The sequence below is a fragment of the Trichosurus vulpecula genome, chromosome 3, assembly GCF_011100635.1.
Source record: "Trichosurus vulpecula isolate mTriVul1 chromosome 3, mTriVul1.pri, whole genome shotgun sequence".
NCBI lineage: Eukaryota > Metazoa > Chordata > Mammalia > Diprotodontia > Phalangeridae > Trichosurus > Trichosurus vulpecula.
The window spans coordinates 221,411,424-221,427,512 of NC_050575.1; the positions used below are offsets into that span (position 1 = coordinate 221,411,424).

At 36.0% G+C, this 16,089-nt stretch overlaps 1 pseudogene; it reads left to right on the top strand.

Moving 5' to 3' along the window:
* The first annotated feature begins 14,788 nt into the window (after positions 1-14,788).
* On the top strand, positions 14,789-15,154 carry LOC118840752 (annotated as a pseudogene).
* Positions 15,155-16,089: the final 935 nt, after the last annotated feature.

A 16,089-nucleotide genomic window follows, 5' to 3' on the forward strand; every position in this document is an offset into this window, starting at 1 on the left:
GCTTGTATTATCCTGATTGTGTTTCCACAATACTCAAATTGCATCTTTCTGGCTGCTTGAAGCATTTTTTCCTTGATCTGGGAGCTCTGGAATTTGGTAACAATATTCCTAGGAGTTTTCTTTTTGGGATCTTTTTCAGGAAGCAACCAGTGGATTCTTTCAATTTCTATTTTACCCCCTGGCTCTAGAATATCAGGACAGTTTTCCTTGATAATTTCTTGAAAGATGATGTCTAGGCTCTCTTTTTGATTATGGCTTTGAGGTAGTCCAATAATTTTAAAATTATCCCTCCTGGATCTATTTTCTAGGTCAGCAGTTTTTCCAATGAGATGTTTCACATTGTCTTCCATTTTTTCATTCCTTTGGTTCTGTTTTATAATGTCTTGATTTCTCATAAAGTCACTAGCTTTCACTTGCTCCAATCTAATTTTTAAGGTGGTATTTTCTTCAGTGGTCTTTTGGACCTTCTTTTCTATTTGGCTAATTCTGCCTTTCAAGGCATTGTTCTCCTCATTGGCTTTTTGGAGCTTCTTTGACATTTGGGTTAGTCTGTCATTTAAGGTGTTATTTTCTTCAGTACTTTTTTGGTTCTTCTTTAGCATGTTGTTGACTTGTTTTTCATGGTTTTCTTGCATCACTCTTATTTCTCTTCCCAATTTTTCCCCTACTTCTCTTTCTTGCTTTTCCAAATCCTTTTTGAGCTCTTCCATGGCCTGAGACAAATGCATATTTTTCTTGGAGGATTTTGATGTAGGCTCCTTGACTTTGTTGACTTCTTCTGGCTGTATGTTTAGATCTTCTTTGTTACCAAAAAAGGAATCTAGAGTTCGAGTTTGAGTCTGGGTTCAAGTCCGAGTTCATTTTCGCTTCCTGTTCATGTTCCCAGCCAACTACTTCACCCTTGAGCTTTTTGTCAGGATATGACTGCTTGTAGAGAGTCCTTTGTCCTAAGCTTTAGGATCCAAGCCTTGCTGTTTTCAGAGCTTTTTAAACTCCACTGTTACCCAGGCTCTGTCACTGCAGCACTCCTCCTCTGCCAAGAACTGCCAACTAGGACCACAATATCAAAGCAAGCAGGGCACAGCAAGAGAATCTGCCTTTGTGCCCCCAAAGTGCTCCTTGCACTTCCTTTCTGATCTGCTGCTAGAGTCCTCCCACTGTGTGAACCAGGGTCTCAGGAAGCAGCTGACACTGTAGCTCTGGAAGTAGCCTCAGGCATTTCCTGCTGCTGCCACCACCACTGATGTACTACTTCTGTCACTCCCAGGGCTGGTGATCAGACAGCTCTCAACTGGATTCCACAGTTTCCCCCAACCTGCTCTTTGGCGTTTGTGGGTTGAGAAGTCTGGTAACTGCCACAGCTCACTGATTCATAGTCCCAAAGCCTGTTCCAGTTGGCTGATTCTGGATCTGGTCTGTCCCAGTGCAGCCCATGATGGGCTGCCCTCCACTCTCAGCACCTAGTGATAGACCCTTCCCGGTGACCATTCAGGCTCTCCTGGGCTGGAGACCTTTTTTCCCTCTGCTATTTCATGGGTTCTGCAGCTCTAGAATTTGTTCAGGGACATTTTTACAAGAGTTTGGAGGCATTTGGGGGAGAGATTATGCAAGTCCTTGCTTTCCAGCTGCCATCTTCCCTTCTTTACGTACAAAAACTTTTCAATTTGACATAATCCAAATTGTGCAATTTGCATTTTGTAATCCTCTCTATCTCTTGTTGGGTCATGAATTCTTTCCTTCTCCATAATTCTGCCAGGTAAGCTATTCCTAGATTTTCCAAATTGCTTATGATATCAGCCTTTATTCGTTAACCATGAACCCATTTTGACTCTACTTTTGGATATGGTGTAAGATATTGGTCTATGCCCAGTTTTTGCCATACTGTTTTCCAATTTTCCCAGAAGTTTTTATGAAATACTGAATTCCTGACCCAGAACATGGATTATTTGGGTTTATGAAAGAGTAGATTGCAATAGTCATTGTTTACTACCTCTTTTGTACCCAGTCTATTCCACTGATCCACCACTCTGTTTCTTTGCAAGTAACAAGTTGTTTCGATGACTTCTGCTTTATAATACAGTTTAATATCTGGTGTGGCTAGGCCACCTTCCCTACCACTCTTTTTCATTAATTCCCTTAATTTTCTGGACCTTTTGTTCTTCCAGATGAATTTTGTAATTATTTTATCCAGCTCTGTAAAACAATTTTTGGTAGTTTGATTGGTATGGCACTGAATAAGTAGATTAATTTAGGTAAAATTGTCATTTTTATTATATTAGCTTGAACAACTGTCATTTATTTTGATATGACTTTATTTGTGTAAAAATGTTCTGTAATTGAATTAATATAGGTTCTGGGTTTGTCTTGGCAGGTACACTCCCAAATATTTTATAGTGTCCACAGTAACTTTAAATGGAATCTCTCTTTCTATCTCTTCCTGTTGGGCTTTGATAGTAATATATAGAAATATCAAGGACTTATATGGGTTTATTTTATATCCTGCAACTTTGCTAAAGTTGTTTATTATTTCAAGTAGTTTTTTATTTGATTCTACAGGATTCTCTAAGCAAATCATCTGCAAAGAGCTATAACTTAGTTTCTTCTTTGCCTATTCTAATTCTTCAATTTCTTTTTCTTCTCTTATTGCTAAAGTCAATATTTCTAGTACCAAATTGAATAATACTGGTGATAATGGACATTCTTGTTTCATGCCTGATCTTATTAGGAATGAATCTAGCTTTTCCCCATTATATATAATGATTGCTGATGGTTTGAGGTGCATGGTACTTATAATTTTAAGGAAGACTCTGTTTATTCCTATGCTTTCAAGTGTTTTTAATAGGAATGGGTGGTGTATTTTGTCAAAAGGTTTTTCTGCATCTATTGAGATAATCATATGATTTCTCCTAGTTTTGTTGTTGATATAATCAATTATACTGATAGTTTTCCTAAAATTGAACCAGCCTTGCATTGCTGGAATAAATACTCCCTGGTCATGGCGTATTATTCTTGTGATAAGTTTCTGCAGTCTTTTTGCTAATGTTTTATTTAAAATTTTTGCATCAATATTCATTAGGGAAATTGGTCTATAATTTTCTTTCTCTGTTTTGACTCTTTCTGGTTTAGGTATTAGTACCACATTTGCATCATAAAAAAGGATTAGTTGGATTCCTTCTTTGCCTATTTTCCCAAATAGTCAATATAGTATCAGAATTAATTGTTACCTGTATTTATCCCCCTGTTTTAAATGTGTTTCTTGTAAACAATATATTATAGGATTATGGTTTTTAACTCATTCTGCTATCCACCACTGTTTTATGGCAGAGTTCATCCCATTCATATTCACAGTTATGATTACTATCTGTGTTTTTTTCTTCATCCTATTTCCCCCCTGTTTATGCTTTATTTCTTCCTTTTCTCTTTCACTCCTCAAAAGAGTTTTGTTTTTGACCACTGCCTTCCTCAATTTTCCCTCCCTATTGACACCCTTCCTTTATCTTACCCTTTTCCCTTTTGCTATTTCTTCCCTCCCTTCTAAACATGCCTCCCCCTCTTTTTCCTCTTTCTACTCCTACTGGCCTGTAGGACACGTTTGATTTCTATACTTATTAGAGTATGTTATTCCCTCCTTGAACCAAATCTCGTGAGAGTAAAGCTCAAAGCTGCTCTTCTCTCTCCCTTCTCTCTATCTACTATGATGCGTTTTGCCTCTTTATATGATGTAATTTACCCTGTTCTACCTCCTCCTTACCTCTTCTCCCAGAACAATCCCTTTTCACCCTTTATATATTTATATCATCACATTAGTTACTTTATACTGATAACCTCAGTCTATGAATCTCTCTCTTTTTTTTAATTTCCATAGGAACTGTACCACTCTCCAAATTGACATATGCATATACATACATATATATATATATATATATATATATATATATATATATATATACACACACACACACACATACACTATATAAGCATGTAAACAAATTGCCCTTATTGAATACAACTTTTCCCCCGGTTTACATTTTTATGTCTCTCTTGAGTTTTGTATTTGAAGAACAAATTTTCCATTGAGCCATTGAACTCTGGCCTTTACATCAGGAAGGTCTGGAACTCCCTTATTTCATTGAATGTTCATCTTGTCTGAAAAAAAATTATGCTCTGTTTTGCTGGGTAGTTAATCCTTGGTAGTACTCCAAGCTCCTTTGACTATCAGGTTATCATATTCCAATTCCCACTGTCTTTCAATAAAGTAGCTGCAAAGTGCTACATGATCCTGACTGTAGTTCCTCCATATTTCAATTGTTTCTTTCTATCTGCTTACAGTATTTTCTCCTTGACCTGATAATTCTGGAATTTGGCTACAATATTCCTTGGAGTTTTCAACTTGGGATCTTTTTCATGGGGTGTTTGGTGGATTCTTTCATGACTATTTTACCCTCTGGTTTTAGGATTTTGGGTAGTTTTCTTTAATGATTTCATGGAAGATACTCTCCAGGATCTTTCTTTCATCATGGTTTTACATGACACAAATAATTCTTAGATTACCTCTCCTTAATATATTTTTCAGGCCAGTTACATTTCCAATCAGATATTTCACATTTTCTTCTATCTTTTATTCTTTAGATTTTGTTTGACTGATTCTTGATTCCTCATAGAGTCATTAGCTTCTATTTGCCAAAATCTAATTTTTAATGATTTGTTTTCTTCATTTATCTTCTGTACCTTCTTTTCCATTTGATTAATTTTACTTTTCAAGGAGTCATTCTCTCCAATTTGATTTTGAACCTCCTTAACCATTTCCACAATTTTACTTCTTAAAGATTTGTTCTCATCAGTGCTTTTTCCCTCTGTTTTTCATTTTACCTCTCTTTCTTTTGAAATCCTCCTTGAGCTCTTTCAGGAATGACTTTTGGGATTTAGACCTGTTGACATTCCCTTTTGAGGTTTCTGAAGTGCATATAGTGTCAATGCTGTCCTTTCCTGAATTTATATTTTAATCTTCTCCTGTCTCCATAATAAGAATCAATAGTCCTTGGTTTTCTGGAAATTTTTTCATGATGGGTTTCTTTTTCCTACCTTTTAAAGTGGTTTTCTCCTTCTTTGCTCCAGGGGCTCTGTCTCAAGATTCTTGTGCTGGGACCTGGGGGCCTGACTAATGCCTTTGTGTGCTGTGGCCTCTGGTTTTGTCAGCTAGAGGCTATATAATGATGCTGCTCACCTTGTGCTGAGCTGGAGCTGGCTGGTTTGTGCCAACATCGATGCCAGGTGATGTCTTTTTGAGTTCCTCTAGTTTACACTGAAGGTCCTGGTGTGAGGTGGGGTGAGGGGTGGTCTGGCTGCTGGAAGTCTCCTCTTACCATAGGTCTAAGCTACAGCATGGATGGTCTCAGTAGTTGTTTGCACTGGTGTCTCCCACTTCCCCTGGTTGTTTGAAGGCATGTCTGGGATCCTGGTGCTGGAGCTGACTATCTCCACCCCCCTGGAGCTCAGGAACTCCCACTGGCCTCCTGAGATGGGGCCCGCTGGGACTCCTCTCTTCTTGCACTAGTCTCTTTCTGCCACTGCAAGCACGGGTCTTGCTTGCTTCCCAAGCTAAAAAGGCTACTGAAGCCCCACTTCTGCCTCCTCTTTTTCAGGCTTTCTCATGGTGGGGGGTGGAGTGAAGAAGGGAGGGATGAGAGCCCTTGGCTCATCATAGCTCCTGGAGATTCAAGAAGGCAAGTTTCAAACCTTTAGACTGTGGGCTGACAGCCTCAGTAGTAACTGCTTTCATGGCTGCGGGCTCTGCATTGGTATCTCCTGTAGCTTTGACAGTCTGCCAACCTGGGCCGAGAGGACTGGGGATTGCCACTGTAACTGGCACTTCAGCCCTGGGCCTCCTCCTGTTCCTGCTCAGGTATGATTTAGTTTTGCATGCCTCTCTCCCAGCCAACAGATTTATCCTGTTGTCCCTGTAACTGTCCTGGCTTGGAAATCTACCAAATTCAGTCTGCTAGTGGCTTCTAACTCTCTCAAATCTGCTCAGATTCACTTTTTTTAGAGGTATTTGACAGAATTTGTAAGAGAGCTCTGGTAATTTCTGCTTTCTCAACACCATCTTGGCTACACCCCTGTGTTTTTTAATGATCTATTACTTTCAATCTACTGCCAGATAGATCAGGTTATTAATTTAATTCGTTTTATTTTTTTAAGTCAGTAACTCCACCAATATGTACCATCAATTCTTAAAGCATTTAAGAAAGCAGTAACTCCATTTTTAAAATTTAACTTCAAAAAATTAAATTCCTCAATTAAACTTTTCTATACACTTGGGTTCTCTAAATGTTAAATAGACCCTATTTTCATACTTTGCTGTTTTTTTTAGGAGGTCCCACTCCCATACATGTTATATTTTACCTCAACCACAGTTTAAAGTAGATAATGCAAGTATCATTATTCTTACTATGAGGAAATTAAGATTGAGCCTAGAACTCTGTATCTTTCCTCCAACCCCATTGTGCTGTCTACTATGTCATGCTATCTCAAAATGTAGTTTCCAATTATTTAGATCTGACTTTATTCACATGAAAATTGTTTCATAATTATGTTTGTATAGGCCCTGGGTTTGTCTTAGCAGATAGACACCCAAATATTTTATACTGTCTACAGTAACTTTAAATGGAATTTCTCTTTCTGTCTCTTGCTGTTGGGCTTTGTTAGTAATGTATAGGAAATGCTGAGGATTTATGTGGGTTTATTTTATATCCTGAAATGTTGCTAAAGTTGTTTATTATTTCAAGTAGTTTTTTTACTTGATTCTCTAGGATTCTCTAAGTAAATCATCCATCTGCAAAAAGTGGTAATTTAGTTTCTTCTTTGCCTATTCTAATTCCTTCAATTTCTTTTTCTTATTGCTGCAGCTAACATTTCTAGTATCAAATTGAATAGTAGGGGCGATAATGGACATCCTTGTTTTACCCCTGATCTTGTTAGGAATGCATCTAGCTTATCCCCATTACAAATAATGCTTGTTGCTGGTTTTAGGTAGATGCTATTTATAATTTTAAGGAAGGCTCCATTTACTCCTGTGTTTTCTAGTGTTTTTAATAGGAATGGGTGTTGTATTTTGTCAAAGGTTTTTATGCATCAATTCAGATAATCATATGATTTCTCCTAGTTTTGTTGTTGATATAATCAATTATGCTGATAGTTTTCCTAATATTGAACCAGCCTTATATTCCTGGAATAAATCCTACCTGGTCATAGTGTATTATTCTCATGATAAGTTGCTGCAATCTTTTTGCAAATATTTTATTTAAAAATGTTGCATCAACATTCATTAGGGAAATTGGTCTATAATTTTCTTTCTCTGTTTTGACTCTTCCTGGTTTGGTTATTAGTACCATATTTATGTCATAAAAAAGAATTTGGTAGGACTCATTCTTCACCTATTTTCCCAAATAGTCTGTAAAGTATAGGAATTAGTTGTTCTTTAAATGTTTGATAAAATTCACATTTAAAACCATCTGGACCTAAGTTGCTCATGGTAAGGCTGAGCTAATATAATAAAAAATGACAATTTTACTTAAATTGATTTATTCAGTGCCATACAAGTTGAACTGCCAAAAATTATTTTGCAGAGCTGGGTAAAATGATAACAAAATTCATCTGGAAGAACAAGACGTCTAGAATATCTAGGGAATTAATGAAAAGAAATGCTAGGGAAGGTGACCTAACCATACCAGATATTAAACTGTACTATAAAGCAACAGTCATCAAATCTACCTGGTACTGTCTAAGAAACAGAGCGGTGGATAAATGGAATAGGATAGGTACACAAGACCCAGTAGTCAATGACTATAGCAACCTACTCTTTGATAAACCCAAAGAATCCAGCTTCTGGACTTAGAATTAACTATTTCACAAAAAAAACTGCTAGCAAAATTGGAAAATGGTAGGGCAGAAACTGGGCATAGACCTATATCTTACCCCATATACCAAAATAAAGTCAAAATGAGTTCATGATTTAGGAATAAAGACTGATTCTATAAGCAATTTGGGAAAGTAAGGAATAGTTTACCTATCAGATTTATGGGAAAGCAAAGAATTCATGACACAACAAGACATAGAAAGCATTACAAAATGCAAAATGGATAATTTTGATTGTGTCAAATTGAAATGTTTTTGTATAAAAAAGCCAATACAACAAAGATTAGGAGGGAAGCAGAAAATTGGGAAAGAATCTTTACCACTCATGTCTTGGATAAAGACCTCATCTCTAAAATATACAGGGAACTGAGTGAAGTTCATAGGAATACAAGTCATTCCCCAATTGAGAAATGGTCAAAGGATATGAACAGGCAGTTTTCAGAGGAAGAAAATTAAAGATTTCTATTGGCATATGAAAAAATGCTTGAAATCACAACTGATTAGAGAAATGCAAATCAAAACAATCCTGTCAGATTGGCTAAAATGACAAAACAGGAAAATGATAAATGTTGGAGAGGTTGTGGGAAAACTGGAACACTGTTATGTTGCTGGTGGAGTTGTGAACTGATCCAGCCATTCTGGAGAGCACTTTGGAACGATGCCCAAAGGGCTACAAAAATGTTCCTAGTCTTTGACCCAGCTATGCCACTTCTAGGGTTGTATCCCAAACAGATCACCAGTGGGAAAAGGACCCATATGTACAAAAATCCTTATAGTGGCTTTTTTTTGTAGTAGCAAAGAATTGGAAATCAAGGGAATGCCCATCAATTGGGGAATGGCTGAACTAGTTGTGGTATATAAAGGTAATGGAATACTATTGTGCTATAAGAAATGGGGAAGAGATGGACTTCATAATAACCTGGAAAACCTACATGAGATAATGCTGAGTGAATGAAGCAGAACCAGGAGAACATTGTACATAACCACAGATATGTGGATTCTGTGATAACTAGCCTTTATAGACTTCACTCTTCTCAGCAATACAAGGTGCAAGGATAACTCCAGGGGACTCACGATGGAGAGAGCTATCTATGTCCAGAGAGAGAACTATGGAGTCTGAATGCAGATTGAGTCACACTGTATACTCTCCTTTTTTTTCCCTTTTTTTCTCTTTTGTTTTTTTTTGTCTCTTCTTTCTCATGATTCATTCCATTGATCATAATTCTTCTTTGCAACTTGATTATTGTGTAAATAAGTTTAAGGTGAATTTATATGTAGAAGATATATTGGATTCCATGACGTCTTGGGGAGGGAGGGGGGCCAGGGGGAAAGAAAATCTGGAACTCAAAATTATGTGGAACTGAGTGTTGTAACCTAAAAATAAAAAATTTTAATTATTAAAAAAGTTTCCAAGCCATGTGGAAAGACTAACTTTACATGTCACCCGCACATTTATATAATTGTCTTTGACAGGGAATTGCCCAGACTAAGAGATACTACTACTGGTGTTAGAAATTTTTTTTTCTAATGTATTTTCTAATACCTAGGCCAAGGTTGTTTATTCATTTACTTACTTTTATATAATTAATTATAATTGGCAAGCTAATACACAGGAGCACAAATTCATATTAATTTCCTATGCTTTAGTCTGCCTACTTTTACTTTGACCTTCAGGTATTGCCAGGTTTCTTCTGTAATTTGAAGTTCATCATTAGCTTGATTAAAACTTTTGGTAGCAACTTTCACTGAAAATCTCCTTAACTAAGTAGAAGCTCATTAGGAGTGATGTTACTAGCAGATGCTTTCATTGTCTGTTCTATTTTGATCCAAAATATTCTTTTCATGTGGATCTATGAGACACAGTCCTAATAGCCAATCAAGCTTAAAAATGTCTTGTAACTCTTCATAAGATGAAATTATTCCAGGAACCCTACTGAGTCTTCAGGAGAAACACAGTAGTCCAAATGTCCCAGATGTGTTCAGAGACTGTTGATTTGTCCCATTGAGCCATTGGTGTTTCAGTATCGAGGAACTTGGGTAACTTTAAAAGGAAAGCTAGCTTTTGCAATCCCAAGTTATTGAAGGGGATCAAGATTTACCCTGAGCAATGCAAGGGGTGGAAGTGATTTAGATTTGTTAGGGAGTATGGAGGGAGAGGCAGAAATTCCAAGAGAGTACTCCTTATGTAATTAATGTGAAAATAGAAGTATAAGCATAGTGGTGTGTAAATATGGATTGTGGAAGTCACTAATATGCATTTGGGAAAGTGAGTAAAGCTTGAGCAGCTAGTTTGTGAGACTGTATATCAAGGTAAAGCTATGATTTGGTTTTTAATGGTTGCTAACCCCACATAACACATAATAGCATTAAATAAGTAATGAAAAATATTTATGAGATCAAACTGTATTCTATGCTACTGTTGAATGCACCTGACCTTGCCTGATCCCTGAGCTTTAAATTGCCCCAAGGCTATTGAAAACAGAGCCTCGCACAAGTTTTCTCTATGGACTTTTTGTTGCTATGTGAAACAACTTATGTAACAGACTGTCAAGGGTGTGCCTCCAAATAGACTCCCTCCACTGTTAAAAGAGATTTAATCCTGCTTTCCTCTGCCCTCTTCAGGCAGTCCTACACCCTGGTGCACGGTGGTGACTCCAAACTGAAATTTCCGTCTTGATTTAAAAGACCCTAGTTTTTACTGTTTTGGCAGTCTTTTTTAAGGTGACATATCTAGTGTTAGAAATGCAATTCAAAGACTCCTGCCTAGTCAACTGCTGCTTTTTACTCCAGAAGGCCAGCGCAAACAGGGACTTCTTGTGTTACAGTACAGATTTGACTCAACAATTTGGCTTGGGTGAGTAAGTCTTTCAAATTTCCTGAACTGCTATCTCTTTTCAGTCAAGATCTTGACTCTTTAACCAAGTGTTTGTTAAGACTCATGGGCAATTTTGGGTCCATTTCACCATGGGTGCTGGGCTTGTAATTATGGATCATAAGTGGCCACCTTGACAGGTCCCAATAAAAGGATGGCTGCTGGGCATATATTCTGTATTTTTATCTGTCTTTATGGAATGCTGCTTGTGTTAAGTATGCTGTGTGTTTAGTGTGTGTGTTCATGAGTAAAATACAGCAGTTATTTTTCCTTCTCCCCCTTGGTGGTTCAAAGGGTGGGAAGAAGAAGGCATGATAATAGTATATGATGAGAGCCAATAGTAGAAAAAACAGCGATGCGAAAGTTTTTTTTTTTTTTTTGGTAAATATATAATTAATTAATTTTTAGTTTTTAACATTCACTTCGATAGGATTTTGAGTTTTAAATTTTCTCTCCCTCCCTCTTTCCCCCCTCCCCAAGATGGCATGCAATCAATTACAGGCTCTACTTAAACATTTATATTAAGCATATAGGAACATTAGTCATGGTGTAAAAAAAAAAATTAGAACTAGTCAGAGGAACCAAGAGAAAGAGTAAAGAAATCAATAAAAGAAGAGGAGAGCAAATAGTATACTTAAATCTGCATTCAGACTCCATAATTTTTTCTCTGGATATGGATAGCATTTTCCATCATGAGTCCTTTGGAGTTGACTTAGATCTTTGCATTGCTAAGAAAAGCTAAGTTTATCAATGTCTGTCATTGCACAATGTGGCTGTTATTGTGTACAATGTCCTCCCGGTTCTTCTCATTTCACTGAGCATCAGTTCATATAAGTCTTTCCAGGTTTTACTGAAGTCTGCCTGCTCATATAAGTCTTTCCAGGTTTTGCTGAAGTCTGCCTGCTCATCATTTCTTATAGCACAATAGTATTCCATTACATTCATATACCATACATAACTTGTTCAGCCACTTCCCAGTTGATGGGCATCCCTTTGATTTTCAATTCTTTGCCACCACAAAAAGAGCTGCTATGAATATTTTTGTACATAAAGGGGCTTTTTCTGTTTTTATGATCCCTTTGAGAGATAGAGCTAGAAGAGGTATTACTGGGTTAAAGGGTATGCACAGGTTTATAGCTCTTTGGGCATAATTTCAAATTGCTCTCTAGAATGGTTGGATCAGGTCACAACTCTACCGACAATGAATCAATGTTCCAATTTTATAACATCTTCTCCAACATTTATCATTTTCCTGTTTTGTCATATTAGCCAATTTGATAATTATGATATCATACCTCAGAGTAGTTTTGATTTGTGTTTCTCTAATCAATAGTGAATTAGATCATTTTTTCATATGACTATAGATAACTTTACGTTCTTCATCTGAAAATGGCCTGTTCATGTCCTTTGACCATTTATCAAGTGGAAAATTACATGTATTCTTATATATTTGAACCAGTTCTCTATATATTTTAGAAATGAGGCATTTATCAGAGATACTGGTTATTAAAATTGTTTCCCAGATTTCTGCCTCCCTTCTAATCTTGGTTGCATTGCCTTTGTTTGTGCAAAATCTTTTCAATTTAGTGTAATCCAAATCATGCATTTTGCATTTTTTAATGTTCTCTATCCCTTGTTTTGTCATAAATTCTTCCCTTCTCCATAGCTGTGACAGGTAAACTGTTCCTTGCTCTCCTATTTTGATTATAATATCAGCCCTTATATCTAGATCATGTACCCATTTTGACTTTGTCTTGGTATAGGGTATAATACACTGGTGTATGTCTAGTTTCTGCCATACTGTTTTCTAGTTTTCCCAGCTGTTTTTGTTAATGACTTCTTATCCTATGAGCTGGACTCTCTGGATTTATGAAAAAGTAGATTACTATAGTCATTGACTATTTTGTCTTCTGTACCTAACCTATAGTAATTTTGATGATTGCTGCTTTATAATACAAATTAAGATCTGGTATAGCTAAGCCACCTTCTGTTGCATTTCCCTTGCAATCCCCTTGATATTCTGGACTTTTTGTTTTTCCAGATGAATTTTGTTATTATTTTTCCAGCTCTATAAAATATTTTTTATAGATTGGTATGACACTGAATTTAATTTAGGCAGAAGTGTCATTTTTATTATATTAGTTCATCCAACCCATAAGCAACTGATATTTTTCCAATCATTTAGATCTGACTTTATTTATTTGTGTGGAAAGTGGTTTGTAATTGTGTTCATATAGTTCCTAGGTTTGTTTTGGCAGGGAGACTCCCCAATATTTTATAATGTGTACAGTAACTTTAAATGGATTCTCTTTCTATTTCTTGCTGTTGGGCTTTGTTAGTGACATATAGAAATGCCAATGATTTATGTGGGTTTATTTTATATCCTGAAACTTTGTTAAATTTGTTTATTATTTCAAGTAATTTTTTACTTGATTCTCTAGGATTCTCTAAGTATACGATCATATGATCTGCAAATTGATAACTTTATTTCTTCTTTGCCTACTCTAATTCCTTCAATTTCTTTTTCTTCTCTTATTGCTAAAGCTAACATTTCTAGTACAATATTGAATAACAGTGGTAATAATGGACATCATTGTTTCATCCCTGATCTTATTTGGAAATGCTTCTAGCTTACCCACATTACATATAATGCTTGCTGATGATTTTAGATAGATGTTACCTATCATTTTAAGGAAGACTCTGTTTATTCCTATGCTTTCTAGTGTTTTCAAAAGGAATGGATGTTGTATTTTGTGAAATGCTTTTTTCTGCATCTATTGAGATAATCGTATGATTTCTGTTAGTTGTTGTTGTTGTTTTTGATATGGGCAATTATGCTGATAGCTTTCCTAATATTGAACTAGCCCTGCATTCCTGGTAAAAGTCCTGTCTGGTCATAGTGTATTAACCTTGAGATATCTTACTGTAATCTCTTTGCTAATATTTTAATTAAAAATTTTGTATCTATATTCATTAGAGGAATTGGTCTCTATTTTCTCTCTTCTTCTCCTTCCTGGTTTAGGTATCAGTAGCATGTTTGTAGTATAAAAAAAATTTGGTAGGACCCCTTTTCCAATTTTTCTAAATAGTTTATGTAGTATTGAAATTAGTTCTTCAAATGCTTGATAGAATTCACATAAATCCATCTTAGGTAGTCTATTGTGAGGTTTTTCGATTTCTTTTTATGAAATGGGGTTATGTAAGTATTTTATTTCCTCTTCTGTTAATCTGAGCAATTTATGTTTTTTGTAAATATTCATCTCTTACATTAAGATTGTGAAATCTATTGGAATACTGGTGGTAAAAATAGCTCTAAATTTTTGTTTTAATTTCCTTTTCATTGATAGTAAATACAGTCTTTTCATTTTTGATGCTGGAAATTTGGTTTTCTCTTTTTTTCCTTAACTGAACAAAAGGCTTATGTATTGTGTTTTTAAACCATTTCTTAGTTGAATTTATTAATTCAATAGTTTTCTTAATTTCAATTTTATTATTCTCCCCTTTGGGTTTCAGGATTTTGAATTTTTTATTTAATTGGGGATTTTCAATTTGTTCTTTTTCTAGGTTTTTTTTTGTTGTTGTTGCATGCCCAATTCATTGATCCCTTCTTCCTCTATTTTATTCATGTAAGCATTTAGAGATAAAAACCTTCCCCTAATAACTGCTTTCACTGCATCCCATAAGTTTTGGTGCATTTTCTCATTTTTGTCATTCTCTAGAATGAAGTTATTTTTTCTATCATTTGTCATTTGACCCACTCATTCTTTAGGATTAGATTATTTAGTTTCCAATTAATTTTTAGTCTATCTTTCCAAGGCCGTTATTACATGTAATTTTTCTTGCATCATGATGTGAAAATTATGCATTTAATATTTTTGCCTTTCCCCGTGGGAAGCCGTCAGGGGTCAGCTGACCCGGCACCCTCGAGAAGGGCTTCACTTTGCTTCCCCTTGCCCAACCTGAGTGGGCGGTGTGTGTGAGTGACCTTATGTGATTGAGCAAGCTTCAGCACATGCCGTCACTATTACCGTAACTGTTGCCCTTTTCCCAGCGCTAGCTGAGATGGAAGGGCTGGAGAAGATGATGTTGAGCATGCTGCAGCCACCGTAGCTGAGAAATGAAGGCTCATTAACATCTACTCTGAAGACTCTTCTGGTTTTTACAGCTTTAATGATCACCTTACTTTTTGGATTGTATTTTTCTTCTGAATCTTATGTGTTTAAAGGTACCTTGTGGATGTCCAGCCGAAACAGATATTTTTATGCCGCGATTGTTGCTATTGTTGCTGTTCACGTGGTACTTGCACTCTTTGTCTATGTTGCATGGAATGAATGCTCAGGCTAGTGCCAGGAAGGCAAACAAGACTGAAGGGAGCATCACCTTTTGTTAATGGATAGAATAAGGAAATAGGTACAGAGTATATTTATGATTAGACTAAAATGTAGGAAATTGCTTAACGCTCTCTATCTGAGGAGTCATGTGCCTCATAGTACAGTAGTTTGTGAAATCAATATTACTTCCTTAATCTCATGCTATTGCAACATTAAATAAGCAAAGAATTTCATCTTTTTACAACAAAAATATATTTTGCAAATTTTCCGCCTTTCTGCATTCAATTGAGAGGTTTTATGCCCTAATACATTATCAATTTTTGTGTAGGTGTGATGTACTACCTAGAAAAAGTATGTTCCTTTCTATCCTCATTCATTTTCTCCAGAAGTCAATTATATCTATTTTTTTTTCTAAAATTGTATTTATCTCCTTAATTTCTTTCTTGTTTATTTTGTGGTTAGATTTATCTAGTTCTGAAAGGGGAAGGTTGAGGTCCTTCACTAGTTTAGTTTTGTTATCTACTTCCTCCTGTAACTCCCTTAACTTCTCTAAGAATTTGGATGCTATACCATTTGGTCCATATATGTTTAGTAATGACATTTCTTCATTGTTTATGGCACCTTTTAGCAGGATGTAGTTTACTTCCTTATCTCTTTTAATTATATCTACTTTTGCTTTGGCTTTGTCTGAGATCAAGACTGCTACCCCTGCTTTTTTGCTTCAGTTGAAGCATAATATATTCTGCTGCAGCCTTTTACCTTTACTCTATGTGCATCCCTCTACTTCAAATGTGTTTCTTGTGAACAACATATTGTAGGATTATGGTTCTTATTCTGCTTTGCTATCCACTTCTGTTTTACTGGAGAGTTCATAGTTAGGATTACTATCTGTGTCTTTCTCTCCATCCTATCCCCCATCTCTTTATGCTTTTCTCTCTCCTTTCTCCCTTTTCCTCCTCATTAGAGTTTTGC